The following is a 17,848-nucleotide window of genomic DNA, read 5'->3' on the forward strand; positions in this document are numbered from 1 at the left end:
GTTTATGTGTACCTGTAATTAAACTGACATGTGTACGGTAATTATCTGTATGTGTCCATTTTAAAGGTACATATTAGTTAATGTTTATTTATGTAAATTGATTGACATACGTACGTATGCGAGCGTTTACTGTAATTTATATGGTTAACATGTATACGTTTGAATGACATAGTTTCCCATTATTGTCACATTTTTTGTTACTGTTTCGCTGTTCACTCTCACTCTCTGACCCCCGTCGACTAATTGTGCTCACGTGTGTTTGTTGAAGGTACGGTAACCATTGGCTTTTTACCCAATAATTTGCAACTATTTGCAAACAAACATTTCTAAAGAACATCTATGTTTCTGATAAATATTATTTTTCCTAACATACAAGTCAATCACACAGTACCTAACCTCAGTCAGAAACACTTTTCTTACTATCTCTCACAACGTCTTTTGCATATATATCCTATCTTAATCAATTAATAATTTAAATTCATAACTGGCAACCCTCTTCCAGCGCCTTCAAGGCCACCAAACATCATTCCTTTCCATTAACCTCTCCCAAATTATCGTTTGCACCAATACACACACTAGGGGGCTTTATAGCTGAGTGGACAGCGCTCTCGACTCGTAGTCCTAGGGTCAAAGTTCGATCCCCCGGTGATGGCGCAAACGAAAATCAGCAGAGTTTCATTCATTCTGATGCTCCTCTTACCTAGCAGTACATAGGTATTTGGGCATTAGACACCTGTTACGGGCTGCTTCCTGGGTGTGTGTATGTGGATATTTTTTTTATAAGCTAGTAAAAATTGATTGATTGACAGTTGAGAGGCGGGCCGAAAGAGCAGAGCTCAACCCTCGCAAGAACAACTAGGTGAACACAACCTGATAAATACTAACTAACCGCGATCTCGTATAATCTACTACACACGCTACCACCTCCCCCCGACTCCCTAAATCAATCTACCTAAGTCATTAAAAAATTAAAACAAATCAATTAATACACCAAAAATACTAACTATAAATAAAGGCACCAAATTTGAGACATACAGCGACTCCAGCGTGGTCTAGTCGGAAGAGATCGTGTTCTCATCTGGATAGATTGCGATCGAGTCTGTCGGAACGGGTGTGTAACTGCAGGGCACAAATATTTGTGTGTTCCCTCCTGTAGCTGCCTCTGTTTCAACAGGTTCCCTGGATAGCTGGAATTGGCCTGGCACTTGGAAAGTGGGGAAGGGGTGAAATCCGTTGGGCCCACGGATGGATACCTTGGATCCATAGACCTAGGGTAGGTCTAATCACCTGGGATTCGAACCCACGGTGGGAATAAGGGGGGAGATTTGGGGGAGGAGGGACACAAATGGTTCCTGGAACCAAACCTCACATAAATCCGGACACTACACTCACACACACACACACACCCTTATCCGAACATTCACAGGGACACTCATACACACACATCCATAGACTGTGATAAGGGAGACCATCTGAGGGGACACAGATGGCCTCCCGAAACCACAGATGTTACCGGACACATAATCATCCGGACACTCACAGGGACACCCACACTCACCCGTACACTCACAGTGACACTCACACTCACACACTGACACACATCCATAGACACAAATTGTGATAGTGGAGACCATCTGAGGGGACACAGATGGCCTCCTCGACCCACAGGGTCCATATCCATACAGGCTCAGATCAATATTTAAATATACATATATATTTATAAATATAAAATTTTTAAAGAAAATACATACATATATATATATATATATATATATATATATATATATATATATATATATATATATATATATATATATATATATATATATATATATATATACATATGGCTTGGGAACAAGATTGAATGGTCCCCAAGCCAATATGGAATTGAAAACTCCACACATATGAAGGATTCGAACCCAGACAGTCAGGAGGGCTCTTCATCCCAAAGAGGGGGGAGCAGGGGGAGTGGTGCAGGTGAAACAGGCATTAGGAGGGGGAACAGGGGGAGTGGTGCAGGTGAAACAGGGATGAAGAGGGGGAACAGGGGGAGTGGTGCAGGTGAAATAAAGATGAAGAGGGGGGAACAGGGGGAGAGGTGCAGGTGAAAGAAGGATGAAGAGGGGGGAACAGGGGGAGTGGTACAGGGAAAAAAGGGACGAAGTGGGAGTAAAGGAGGTGCAGGAAGGGGGGCAGAGAGTGTGATGTAGGAGGGAGGACGATGGGAAGGGCTGGCGGCCGGAGGGAAGAATACATGATGGGTAAGAAGGGAAGGTGAGTGAACGAAGGGAAGAACTAGCAACGGGAGGGAGGAAAAACAGAGGGAAGGGCGAGAGTGAGAAGCGGCGGAAGTAATGAGAACGAAGGGATGGATCTGCGGCGAGAGGGAAGACGATGGGAAGGGCGGGATGGGATAGGGGCGGGAGTGGGAAGGGCAGAAGGATGGAGGATGAGCAGGTTTATGAGAGAGAGGAAAAGGGAAGGAGAAGGTGCCAGAACGAGAGGAGGGAGTTTGGTAGTAAAATAGGAGAGGGAGTGGGGAGGGTGTTGATAGATGGTTATGATAAATGGATAGATTAATGGAACATTTATATGGGTAGATAGATGGATGGATACATTGATTGCTAAATATATCTATTGACGGATAGACGGATGCATAGATGAGTTGATGGACGGAAAGACAGGTGACTAGATGGGTGGATAGAAAGATGAGATGATGGACGGATACATGGATAGATAGATGTATATAATGATAAATGGTTGGTTTAATGGGAAGATTGATTGATGGATTGACAGATATAAGTAGATAGATAGATGGATACATTGATGGAAACATTTGTGCTAGGTGAACAGTCGAATCAGGTTAAAGAATATCTTTCGATTTGCTATTGCATCAACCGGGATTCGATCGGGGACCATTAGGATTATAACCATCGAACTCTCTCCATTTAGGCGCTAGGCCTCCAGTTTGTGTGTGTGTGTGTGTATGTGTGTGTGTGTGTGTGTGTTTGTGTATGTGTTAGTTAGAGAGAAATAGATGTAGTAGATATAAAAGAGGATAAATACATTTATTTGATAGGCGGGGTCCAAGAGCTAATAACTCGATTCTGCAGATACATATAGTAAATATAAGGATAAAACACACACACACACACACACACACACACATACACACACACACACACACACATACACACACACAGAGGCGGGACCAAAGAGCCAGAGCTCAACCCCTGCAAAATGAATTAGGTGAGAATGCACACACACACACACACACTAGTTGATAATGGACTGTTTTGTGTTCGTATCTATGTGTACTATTGTCATGACCGACAGACACGTGAAGCTATATGTGTTTATGTGTACCTGTAATTAAACTGACATGTGTACGGTAATTATCTGTATGTGTCCATTTTAAAGGTACATATTAGTTAATGTTTATTTATGTAAATTTATTGACATACGTACGTATGCGCGCGTTTACTGTAATTTATATGGTTAACATGTATACGTTTGAATGACATAGTTTCCCATTATTGTCACATTTTTTGTTACTGTTTCGCTGTTCACTCTCACTCTCTGACCCCCGTCGACTAATTGTGCTCACGTGTGTTTGTTGAAGGTACGGTAACCATTGGCTTTTTACCCAATAATTTGCAACTATTTGCAAACAAACATTTCTAAAGAACATCTATGTTTCTGATAAATATTATTTTTCCTAACATACAAGTCAATCACACAGTACCTAACCTCAGTCAGAAACACTTTTCTTACTATCTCTCACAACGTCTTTTGCATATATATCCTATCTTAATCAATTAATAATTTAAATTCATAACTGGCAACCCTCTTCCAGCGCCTTCAAGGCCACCAAACATCATTCCTTTCCATTAACCTCTCCCAAATTATCGTTTGCACCAATACACACACTAGGGGGCTTTATAGCTGAGTGGACAGCGCTCTCGACTCGTAGTCCTAGGGTCAAAGTTCGATCCCCCGGTGATGGCGCAAACGAAAATCAGCAGAGTTTCATTCATTCTGATGCTCCTCTTACCTAGCAGTACATAGGTATTTGGGCATTAGACACCTGTTACGGGCTGCTTCCTGGGTGTGTGTATGTGGATATTTTTTTTATAAGCTAGTAAAAATTGATTGATTGACAGTTGAGAGGCGGGCAGAAAGAGCAGAGCTCAACCCTCGCAAGAACAACTAGGTGAACACAACCTGATAAATACTAACTAACCGCGATCTCGTATAATCTACTACACACGCTACCACCTCCCCCCGACTCCCTAAATCAATCTACCTAAGTCATTAAAAAATTAAAACAAATCAATTAATACACCAAAAATACTAACTATAAATAAAGGCACCAAATTTGAGACATACAGCGACTCCAGCGTGGTCTAGTCGGAAGAGATCGTGTTCTCATCTGGATAGATTGCGATCGAGTCTGTCGGAACGGGTGTGTAACTGCAGGGCACAAATATTTGTGTGTCCCCTCCTGTAGCTGCCTCTGTTTCAACAGGTTCCCTGGATAGCTGGAATTGGCCTGGCCCTTGGAAAGTGGGGAAGGGGTGAAATCCGTTGGGCCCACGGATGGATACCTTGGATCCATAGACCTAGGGTAGGTCTAATCACCTGGGATTCGAACCCACGGTGGGAATAAGGGGGGAGATTTGGGGGAGGAGGGACACAAATGGTTCCTGGAACCAAACATCACATAAATCCGGACACTACACTCACACACACACACACACCCTTATCCGAACATTCACAGGGACACTCATACACACACATCCATAGACTGTGATAAGGGAGACCATCTGAGGGGACACAGATGGCCTCCCGAAACCACAGATGTTACCGGACACATAATCATCCGGACACTCACAGGGACACCCACACTCACCCGTACACTCACAGTGACACTCACACTCACACACTGACACACATCCATAGACACAAATTGTGATAGTGGAGACCATCTGAGGGGACACAGATGGCCTCCTCGACCCACAGGGTCCATATCCATACAGGCTCAGATCAATATTTAAATATACATATATATTTATAAATATAAAATTTTTAAAGAAAATACATACATACATATATATATATATATATATATATATATATATATATATATATATATATATATATATATATATATATATATATATATATATATATATATATATATATATATTATTAAATATGACCGAAAAGTAAGATTAATAATTTTAACACGAATTTTCTCAATCTTTCGTACAATATGCTTCACTGTTGGAGGTAAATCAAAAATCACTTCTCCAAAATTCATTTTTATTTCTAGTCTGACGCGACACGGGCGCGTTTCGTAAAACTTATTACATTTTCAAAGACTTCACAAATACACAACTGATTAGAACTTGCGTTTCCCTGATTTTATATCTACATTTGAGTGAGGTGGGAAGGGTGATGTGGCATTACATTTGAGACACAAAAGAAGGTCACTACCAAAGATACCTTACAAGCAGAACTTATTGCAGAAGGAGGGAAGAATCGAGGCAACTACAGAAGCACCATACTGTCCCCCGAGCTTAGAGCGGCAGCTAAAAGCCTTCGTGAGAACAAGGAGATAGTTGTCAGGAGAGGTGACAAGTCGCCAATATATGTCATTCTTAAAAAAGACGAATATATGGCGAAAATGAACATCATACTCTCTGACCAAACTAAGTTCCAAAGGGTAACGAAGGACACTACAGCCGAATTAAAAGCAAAGGTCAACAAACTGATCGAAACTGTGAACGCCAAGAAATCCGGACTCCACCTGCCAAAGATCATTGGGGAATATAAACCTGGATATGCGTATGGAAATGTCAAGACGCACAAGCCTGGAAACCCACTTCGGCCAATCATTAGCCAGATACCCACACCCACGTACAGATTGGCGAAGCGACTCAACGGCCTGCTGACTCCTTATGTTCCTTGCGCCTTCAGCCTGAAGTCTCCAAAGGAATTTGTGGACTTACTGCGGGGCGCACGGGCCACAGGGATAAGAGCCTCGTTGGACGTAGAATCGCTGTTTACCAACGTACCTGTGGACGAGACAATCGGAATGATAGCCGACAGAGTGTATCGTGATCCAGCCTGTACTCCTCTTGACATGCCAGAAAGTATTCTGAGGAAACTACTCCAAGCTTGTACTAAAGAGGCACCCTTCTTGAGCCCGGATGGGCACATGTATAAGCAAGTGGATGGGGTCGCCATGGGTTCTCCCCTAGGTGTCCTGTTTGCAAACTTCTACATGGGTACCATCGAGCAAAAAGTCTTAGTCGACATGAACTTGAAACCGGCCATATACTGCAGGTATGTTGACGACATTTTTACACAGGTACCTGATGTCAGACATCTGCAGGAGCTGAAGGAGGCATTTGAGCAGAGTTCCGTGCTGCGTTTCACTTACGAGACGGAAAAGGATGGGAAGCTGCCTTTTCTAGATGTAACAGTCATGGAAAAGGGCGGAGGTTTCCACACTGCAGTCTACACAAAGGAAACAAACGTAGGAATGTGCCTAAATGCCAACAGCGACTGCCCTGACAGGTACAAGAGGAGTGTTGTTAACGCATACGTCGACCGTGCTCTCAGCCACAGCTCAGAATGGAAGCAAGTCGACGAAGAACTCTGTAGGGTAAGGCAGGTTCTAGTCAATAACGGCTTCTCCAATGGTTTCATCGAAGACATCATAAGAAGGAAAGTGAAAAGCCATGCAACCTCCGAAGAGACAACTAACACAACACCTATACCCCCTATTAGACTATTTTACAGGAACTTCTTTTCCACAGCTCATAAAACAGAGGAAAGGGTCCTGAAAGATATTGTTAATAGAAACGTTATCCCTACAGACAAAAAGCAGAGGATACAACTGACGATTTACTATAAAACCAGAAAAACGGCCAGCCTACTCATGAGAAACTCTCCAGACACGAAACAGAACGCTTTAAAAGAGACTAACGTCGTCTATGCCTTCAAATGCCCACTTGGGGACTGTAAGCTCCAAAAAACCCAGTATATAGGCAAGACAACAACATCTCTTTCTAGGCGTTTAACGATGCATAAACAACAGGGCTCCATTAAGGAACATATAATCTCTTCCCATAACCAAACCATCGCCAGAGAAATCCTAGTAAACAACACAGAAATCATCGATAGATACAGCGATAGCAGGCGGCTTGACGTTTGCGAGGCACTACACATCAAGAAGTCAACACCAGCAATCAACAGCCAATTATTGCACAACTATATTCTACCCACCTCAAGACTCCGCTCCAATATAGAAGCATCAAGAAATATGGACCAATAGGCTTTCTACAAACACTTCTATTCAATACCCATTGTTTCTGTTCTGTCTTGTGTTGATACTTTTAATACCCTATTAATATCCTCTAGTGTTCTGTCTTGTGTTAATGCCACATCATCCTTCCCACCTCACTCAAATGTAATGCCACATCACCCTTCCCACCTCACTCAAATGTAGATATAAAATCAGGGAAACGCAAGTTCTAATCAGTTGTGTATTTGTGAAGTCTTTGAAAATGTAATAAGTTTTACGAAACGCGCCCGTGTCGCGTCAGACTAGAAATAAAAATGAATTTTGGAGAAGTGATTTTTGATTTACCTCCAACAGTGAAGCATATTGTACGAAAGATTGAGAAAATTCGTGTTAAAATTATTAATCTTACTTTTTCGGTCATATTTAATAATATATGTCTACAGGAAAGACTGCTACCAAAATATACTAATATATATATATATATATATATATATATATATATATATATATATACATATATATATATATATATATATATATATATATATATATACATATGGCTTGGGAACAAGATTGAATGGTCCCCAAGCCAATATGGAATTGAAAACTCCACACATATGAAGGATTCGAACCCAGACAGTCAGGAGGGCTCTTCATCCCAAAGAGGGGGGAGCAGGGGGAGTGGTGCAGGTGAAACAGGCATTAGGAGGGGGAACAGGGGGAGTGGTGCAGGTGAAACAGGGATGAAGAGGGGGAACAGGGGGAGTGGTGCAGGTGAAATAAAGATGAAGAGGGGGGAACAGGGGGAGAGGTGCAGGTGAAAGAAGGATGAAGAGGGGGGAACAGGGGGAGTGGTACAGGGAAAAAAGGGACGAAGTGGGAGTGAAGGAGGTGCAGGAAGGGGGGCAGAGAGTGTGATGTAGGAGGGAGGACGATGGGAAGGGCTGGCGGCCGGAGGGAAGAATACATGATGGGTAAGAAGGGAAGGTGAGTGAACGAAGGGAAGAACTAGCAACGGGAGGGAGGAAAAACAGAGGGAAGGGCGAGAGTGAGTAGCGGCGGAAGTAATGAGAACGAAGGGATGGATCTGCGGCGAGAGGGAAGACGATGGGAAGGGCGGGATGGGATAGGGGCGGGAGTGGGAAGGGCAGAAGGATGGAGGATGAGCAGGTTTATGAGAGAGAGGAAAAGGGAAGGAGAAGGTGCCAGAACGAGAGGAGGGAGTTTGGTAGTAAAATAGGAGAGGGAGTGGGGAGGGTGTTGATAGATGGTTATGATAAATGGATAGATTAATGGAACATTTATATGGGTAGATAGATGGATGGATACATTGATTGCTAAATATATCTATTGACGGATAGACGGATGCATAGATGAGTTGATGGACGGAAAGACAGGTGACTAGATGGGTGGATAGAAAGATGAGATGATGGACGGATACATGGATAGATAGATGTATATAATGATAAATGGTTGGTTTAATGGGAAGATTGATTGATGGATTGACAGATATAAGTAGATAGATAGATGGATACATTGATGGAAACATTTGTGCTAGGTGAACAGTCGAATCAGGTTAAAGAATATCTTTCGATTTGCTATTGCATCAACCGGGATTCGATCGGGGACCATTAGGATTATAACCATCGAACTCTCTCCATTTAGACGCTAGGCCTCCAGTTTGTGTGTGTGTGTGTGTATGTGTGTGTGTGTGTGTGTGTGTTTGTGTATGTGTTAGTTAGAGAGAAATAGATGTAGTAGATATAAAAGAGGATAAATACATTTATTTGATAGGCGGGGTCCAAGAGCTAATAACTCGATTCTGCAGATACATATAGTAAATATAAGGATAAAACACACACACACACACACACACACACACACACATACACACACACACACACACACATACACACACACACACACAGAGGCGGGACCAAAGAGCCAGAGCTCAACCCCTGCAAAATGAATTAGGTGAGAATGCACACACACACACACACACTAGTTGATAATGGACTGTTTTGTGTTCGTATCTATGTGTACTATTGTCATGACCGACAGACACGTGAAGCTATATGTGTTTATGTGTACCTGTAATTAAACTGACATGTGTACGGTAATTATCTGTATGTGTCCATTTTAAAGGTACATATTAGTTAATGTTTATTTATGTAAATTTATTGACATACGTACGTATGCGCGCGTTTACTGTAATTTATATGGTTAACATGTATACGTTTGAATGACATAGTTTCCCATTATTGTCACATTTTTTGTTACTGTTTCGCTGTTCACTCTCACTCTCTGACCCCCGTCGACTAATTGTGCTCACGTGTGTTTGTTCAAGGTACGGTAACCATTGGCTTTTTACCCAATAATTTGCGACTATTTGCAAACAAACATTTCTAAAGAACATCTATGTTTCTGATAAATATTATTTTTCCTAACATACAAGTCAATCACACAGTACCTAACCTCAGTCAGAAACACTTTTCTTACTATCTCTCACAACGTCTTTTGCATATATATCCTATCTTAATCAATTAATAATTTAAATTCAAAACTGGCAACCCTCTTCCAGCGCCTTCAAGGCCACCAAACATCATTCCTTTCCATTAACCTCTCCCAAATTATCGTTTGCACCAATACACACACTAGGGGGCTTTATAGCTGAGTGGACAGCGCTCTCGACTCGTAGTCCTAGGGTCAAAGTTCGATCCCCCGGTGATGGCGCAAACGAAAATCAGCAGAGTTTTATTCATTCTGATGCTCCTCTTACCTAGCAGTACATAGGTATTTGGGCATTAGAGACCTGTTACGGGCTGCTTCCTGGGTGTGTGTATGTGGATATTTTTTTTATAAGCTAGTAAAAATTGATTGATTGACAGTTGAGAGGCGGGCCGAAAGAGCAGAGCTCAACCCTCGCAAGAACAACTAGGTGAACACAACCTGATAAATACTAACTAACCGCGATCTCGTATAATCTACTACACACGCTACCACCTCCCCCCGACTCCCTAAATCAATCTACCTAAGTCATTAAAAAATTAAAACAAATCAATTAATACACCAAAAATACTAACTATAAATAAAGGCACCAAATTTGAGACATACAGCGACTCCAGCGTGGTCTAGTCGGAAGAGATCGTGTTCTCATCTGGATAGATTGCGATCGAGTCTGTCGGAACGGGTGTGTAACTGCAGGGCACAAATATTTGTGTGTCCCCTCCTGTAGCTGCGTCTGTTTCAACAGGTTCCCTGGATAGCTGGAATTGGCCTGGCCCTTGGAAAGTGGGGAAGGGGTGAAATCCGTTGGGCCCACGGATGGATACCTTGGATCCATAGACCTAGGGTAGGTCTAATCACCTGGGATTCGAACCCACGGTGGGAATAAGGGGGGAGATTTGGGGGAGGAGGGACACAAATGGTTCCTGGAACCAAACCTCACATAAATCCGGACACTACACTCACACACACACACACACCCTTATCCGAACATTCACAGGGACACTCATACACACACATCCATAGACTGTGATAAGGGAGACCATCTGAGGGGACACAGATGGCCTCCCGAAACCACAGATGTTACCGGACACATAATCATCCGGACACTCACAGGGACACCCACACTCACCCGTACACTCACAGTGACACTCACACTCACACACTGACACACATCCATAGACACAAATTGTGATAGTGGAGACCATCTGAGGGGACACAGATGGCTTCCTCGACCCACAGGGTCCATATCCATACAGGCTCAGATCAATATTTAAATATACATATATATTTATAAATATAAAATTTTTAAAGAAAATACATACATATATATATATATATATATATATATATATATATATATATATATATATATATATATATATATATATATATATATATATATACATATGGCTTGGGAACAAGATTGAATGGTCCCCAAGCCAATATGGAATTGAAAACTCCACACATATGAAGGATTCGAACCCAGACAGTCAGGAGGGCTCTTCATCCCAAAGAGGGGGGAGCAGGGGGAGTGGTGCAGGTGAAACAGGCATGAGGAGGGGGAACAGGGGGAGTGGTGCAGGTGAAACAGGGATGAAGAGGGGGAACAGGGGGAGTGGTGCAGGTGAAATAAAGATGAAGAGGGGGGAACAGGGGGAGAGGTGCAGGTGAAAGAAGGATGAAGAGGGGGGAACAGGGGGAGTGGTACAGGGAAAAAAGGGACGAAGTGGGAGTGAAGGAGGTGCAGGAAGGGGGGCAGAGAGTGTGATGTAGGAGGGAGAACGATGGGAAGGGCTGGCGGCCGGAGGGAAGAATACATGATGGGTAAGAAGGGAAGGTGAGTGAACGAAGGGAAGAACTAGCAACGGGAGGGAGGAAAAACAGAGGGAAGGGCGAGAGTGAGAAGCGGCGGAAGTAATGAGAACGAAGGGATGGATCTGCGGCGAGAGGGAAGACGATGGGAAGGGCGGGATGGGATAGGGGCATGAGTGGGAAGGGCAGAAGGATGGAGGATGAGCAGGTTTATGAGAGAGAGGAAAAGGGAAGGAGAAGGTGCCAGAACGAGAGGAGGGAGTTTGGTAGTAAAATAGGAGAGGGAGTGGGGAGGGTGTTGATAGATGGTTATGATAAATGGATAGATTAATGGAACATTTATATGGGTAGATAGATGGATGGATACATTGATTGCTAAATATATCTATTGACGGATAGACGGATGCATAGATGAGTTGATGGACGGAAAGACAGATGACTAGATGGGTGGATAGAAAGATGAGATGATGGACGGATACATGGATAGATAGATGTATATAATGATAAATGGTTGGTTTAATGGGAAGATTGATTGATGGATTGACAGATATAAGTAGATAGATAGATGGATACATTGATGGAAACATTTGTGCTAGGTGAACAGTCGAATCAGGTTAAAGAATATCTTTCGATTTGCTATTGCATCAACCGGGATTCGATCGGGGACCATTAGGATTATAACCATCGAACTCTCTCCATTTAGACGCTAGGCCTCCAGTTTGTGTGTGTGTGTGTGTATGTGTGTGTGTGTGTGTGTGTTTGTGTATGTGTTAGTTAGAGAGAAATAGATGTAGTAGATATAAAAGAGGATAAATACATTTATTTGATAGGCGGGGTCCAAGAGCTAATAACTCGATTCTGCAGATACATATAGTAAATATAAGGATAAAACACACACACACACACACACACACACACACACACACACACACACACACACACACACACACACACACACACACACACACACACATACACACACACACACACACACACATACACACACACACACACAGAGGCGGGACCAAAGAGCCAGAGCTCAACCCCTGCAAAATGAATTAGGTGAGAATGCACACACACACACACACACTAGTTGATAATGGACTGTTTTGTGTTCGTATCCATGTGTACTATTGTCATGACCGACAGACACGTGAAGCTATATGTGTTTATGTGTACCTGTAATTAAACTGACATGTGTACGGTAATTATCTGTATGTGTCCATTTTAAAGGTACATATTAGTTAATGTTTATTTATGTAAATTTATTGACATACGTACGTATGCGCGCGTTTACTGTAATTTATATGGTTAACATGTATACGTTTGAATGACATAGTTTCCCATTATTGTCACATTTTTTGTTACTGTTTCGCTGTTCACTCTCACTCTCTGACCCCCGTCGACTAATTGTGCTCACGTGTGTTTGTTCAAGGTACGGTAACCATTGGCTTTTTACCCAATAATTTGCGACTATTTGCAAACAAACATTTCTAAAGAACATCTATGTTTCTGATAAATATTATTTTTCCTAACATACAAGTCAATCACACAGTACCTAACCTCAGTCAGAAACACTTTTCTTACTATCTCTCACAACGTCTTTTGCATATATATCCTATCTTAATCAATTAATAATTTAAATTCAAAACTGGCAACCCTCTTCCAGCGCCTTCAAGGCCACCAAACATCATTCCTTTCCATTAACCTCTCCCAAATTATCGTTTGCACCAATACACACACTAGGGGGCTTTATAGCTGAGTGGACAGCGCTCTCGACTCGTAGTCCTAGGGTCAAAGTTCGATCCCCCGGTGATGGCGCAAACGAAAATCAGCAGAGTTTTATTCATTCTGATGCTCCTCTTACCTAGCAGTACATAGGTATTTGGGCATTAGAGACCTGTTACGGGCTGCTTCCTGGGTGTGTGTATGTGGATATTTTTTTTATAAGCTAGTAAAAATTGATTGATTGACAGTTGAGAGGCGGGCCGAAAGAGCAGAGCTCAACCCTCGCAAGAACAACTAGGTGAACACAACCTGATAAATACTAACTAACCGCGATCTCGTATAATCTACTACACACGCTACCACCTCCCCCCGACTCCCTAAATCAATCTACCTAAGTCATTAAAAAATTAAAACAAATCAATTAATACACCAAAAATACTAACTATAAATAAAGGCACCAAATTTGAGACATACAGCGACTCCAGCGTGGTCTAGTCGGAAGAGATCGTGTTCTCATCTGGATAGATTGCGATCGAGTCTGTCGGAACGGGTGTGTAACTGCAGGGCACAAATATTTGTGTGTCCCCTCCTGTAGCTGCGTCTGTTTCAACAGGTTCCCTGGATAGCTGGAATTGGCCTGGCCCTTGGAAAGTGGGGAAGGGGTGAAATCCGTTGGGCCCACGGATGGATACCTTGGATCCATAGACCTAGGGTAGGTCTAATCACCTGGGATTCGAACCCACGGTGGGAATAAGGGGGGAGATTTGGGGGAGGAGGGACACAAATGGTTCCTGGAACCAAACCTCACATAAATCCGGACACTACACTCACACACACACACACACCCTTATCCGAACATTCACAGGGACACTCATACACACACATCCATAGACTGTGATAAGGGAGACCATCTGAGGGGACACAGATGGCCTCCCGAAACCACAGATGTTACCGGACACATAATCATCCGGACACTCACAGGGACACCCACACTCACCCGTACACTCACAGTGACACTCACACTCACACACTGACACACATCCATAGACACAAATTGTGATAGAGGAGACCATCTGAGGGGACACAGATGGCTTCCTCGACCCACAGGGTCCATATCCATACAGGCTCAGATCAATATTTAAATATACATATATATTTATAAATATAAAATTTTTAAAGAAAATACATACATACATATATATATATATATATATATATATATATATATATATATATATATATATATATATATATATATATATATACATATGGCTTGGGAACAAGATTGAATGGTCCCCAAGCCAATATGGAATTGAAAACTCCACACATATGAAGGATTCGAACCCAGACAGTCAGGAGGGCTCTTCATCCCAAAGAGGGGGGAGCAGGGGGAGTGGTGCAGGTGAAACAGGCATGAGGAGGGGGAACAGGGGGAGTGGTGCAGGTGAAACAGGGATGAAGAGGGGGAACAGGGGGAGTGGTGCAGGTGAAATAAAGATGAAGAGGGGGGAACAGGGGGAGAGGTGCAGGTGAAAGAAGGATGAAGAGGGGGAACAGGGGGAGTGGTACAGGGAAAAAAGGGACGAAGTGGGAGTGAAGGAGGTGCAGGAAGGGGGGCAGAGAGTGTGATGTAGGAGGGAGAACGATGGGAAGGGCTGGCGGCCGGAGGGAAGAATACATGATGGGTAAGAAGGGAAGGTGAGTGAACGAAGGGAAGAACTAGCAACGGGAGGGAGGAAAAACAGAGGGAAGGGCGAGAGTGAGAAGCGGCGGAAGTAATGAGAACGAAGGGATGGATCTGCGGCGAGAGGGAAGACGATGGGAAGGGCGGGATGGGATAGGGGCATGAGTGGGAAGGGCAGAAGGATGGAGGATGAGCAGGTTTATGAGAGAGAGGAAAAGGGAAGGAGAAGGTGCCAGAACGAGAGGAGGGAGTTTGGTAGTAAAATAGGAGAGGGAGTGGGGAGGGTGTTGATAGATGGTTATGATAAATGGATAGATTAATGGAACATTTATATGGGTAGATAGATGGATGGATACATTGATTGCTAAATATATCTATTGACGGATAGACGGATGCATAGATGAGTTGATGGACGGAAAGACAGATGACTAGATGGGTGGATAGAAAGATGAGATGATGGACGGATACATGGATAGATAGATGTATATAATGATAAATGGTTGGTTTAATGGGAAGATTGATTGATGGATTGACAGATATAAGTAGATAGATAGATGGATACATTGATGGAAACATTTGTGCTAGGTGAACAGTCGAATCAGGTTAAAGAATATCTTTCGATTTGCTATTGCATCAACCGGGATTCGATCGGGGACCATTAGGATTATAACCATCGAACTCTCTCCATTTAGACGCTAGGCCTCCAGTTTGTGTGTGTGTGTGTGTATGTGTGTGTGTGTGTGTGTGTTTGTGTATGTGTTAGTTAGAGAGAAATAGATGTAGTAGATATAAAAGAGGATAAATACATTTATTTGATAGGCGGGGTCCAAGAGCTAATAACTCGATTCTGCAGATACATATAGTAAATATAAGGATAAAACACACACACACACACACACACACACACACACACACACACACACACACACACACACACACACACACACACACACATACACACACACACACACACACACATACACACACACACACACAGAGGCGGGACCAAAGAGCCAGAGCTCAACCCCTGCAAAATGAATTAGGTGAGAATGCACACACACACACACACACTAGTTGATAATGGACTGTTTTGTGTTCGTATCCATGTGTACTATTGTCATGACCGACAGACACGTGAAGCTATATGTGTTTATGTGTACCTGTAATTAAACTGACATGTGTACGGTAATTATCTGTATGTGTCCATTTTAAAGGTACATATTAGTTAATGTTTATTTATGTAAATTGATTGACATACGTACGTATGCGCGCGTTTACTGTAATTTATATGATTAACATGTATACGTTTGAATGACATAGTTTCCCATTATTGTCACATTTTTTGTTACTGTTTCGCTGTTCACTCTCACTCTCTGACCCCCGTCGACTAATTGTGCTCACGTGTGTTTGTTCAAGGTACGGTAACCATTGGCTTTTAACCCAATAATTTGCAACTATTTGCAAACAAACATTTCTAAAGAACATCTATGTTTCTGATATATATTATTTTTCCTAACATACAAGTCAATCACACATTACCTAACCTCAGTCAGAAACACTTTTCTTACTATCTCTCACAACGTCTTTTGCATATATATCCTATCTTAATCAATTAATAATTTAAATTCAAAACTGGCAACCCTCTTCCAGCGCCTTCAAGGCCACCAAACATCATTCCTTTCCATTAACCTCTCCCAAATTATCGTTTGCACCAATACACACACTAGGGGGCTTTATAGCTGAGTGGACAGCGCTCTCGACTCGTAGTCCTAGGGTCAAAGTTCGATCCCCCGGTGATGGCGCAAACGAAAATCAGCAGAGTTTCATTCATTCTGATGCTCCTCTTACCTAGCAGTACATAGGTATTTGGGCATTAGACACCTGTTACGGGCTGCTTCCTGGGTGTGTGTATGTGGATATTTTTTTTATAAGCTAGTAAAAATTGATTGATTGACAGTTGAGAGGCGGGCCGAAAGAGCAGAGCTCAACCCTCGCAAGAACAACTAGGTGAACACAACCTGATAAATACTAACTAACCGCGATCTCGTATAATCTACTACACACGCTACCACCTCCCCCCGACTCCCTAAATCAATCTACCTAAGTCATTAAAAAATTAAAACAAATCAATTAATACACCAAAAATACTAACTATAAATAAAGGCACCAAATTTGAGACATACAGCGACTCCAGCGTGGTCTAGTCGGAAGAGATCGTGTTCTCATCTGGATAGATTGCGATCGAGTCTGTCGGAACGGGTGTGTAACTGCAGGGCACAAATATTTGTGTGTCCCCTCCTGTAGCTGCCTCTGTTTCAACAGGTTCCCTGGATAGCTGGAATTGGTCTGGCCCTTGGAAAGTGGGGAAGGGGTGAAATCCGTTGGGCCCACGGATGAATACCTTGGATCCATAGACCTAGGGTAGGTCTAATCACCTGGGATTCGAACCCACGGTGGAAATAAGGGGGGAGATTTGGGGGAGGAGGGACACAAATGGTTCCTGGAACCAAACCTCACATAAATCCGGACACTACACTCACACACACACACACACCCTTATCCGAACATTCACAGGGACACTCATACACACACATCCATAGACTGTGATAAGGGAGACCATCTGAGGGGACACAGATGGCCTCCCGAAACCACAGATGTAACCGGACACATAATCATCCGGACACTCACAGGGACACCCACACTCACCCGTACACTCACAGTGACACTCACACTCACACACTGACACACATCCATAGACACAAATTGTGATAGTGGAGACCATCTGAGGGGACACAGATGGC

Source organism: Procambarus clarkii, chromosome 15 (genome assembly GCF_040958095.1).
Source record: "Procambarus clarkii isolate CNS0578487 chromosome 15, FALCON_Pclarkii_2.0, whole genome shotgun sequence".
Taxonomy (NCBI): Eukaryota; Metazoa; Arthropoda; class Malacostraca; order Decapoda; family Cambaridae; genus Procambarus; species Procambarus clarkii.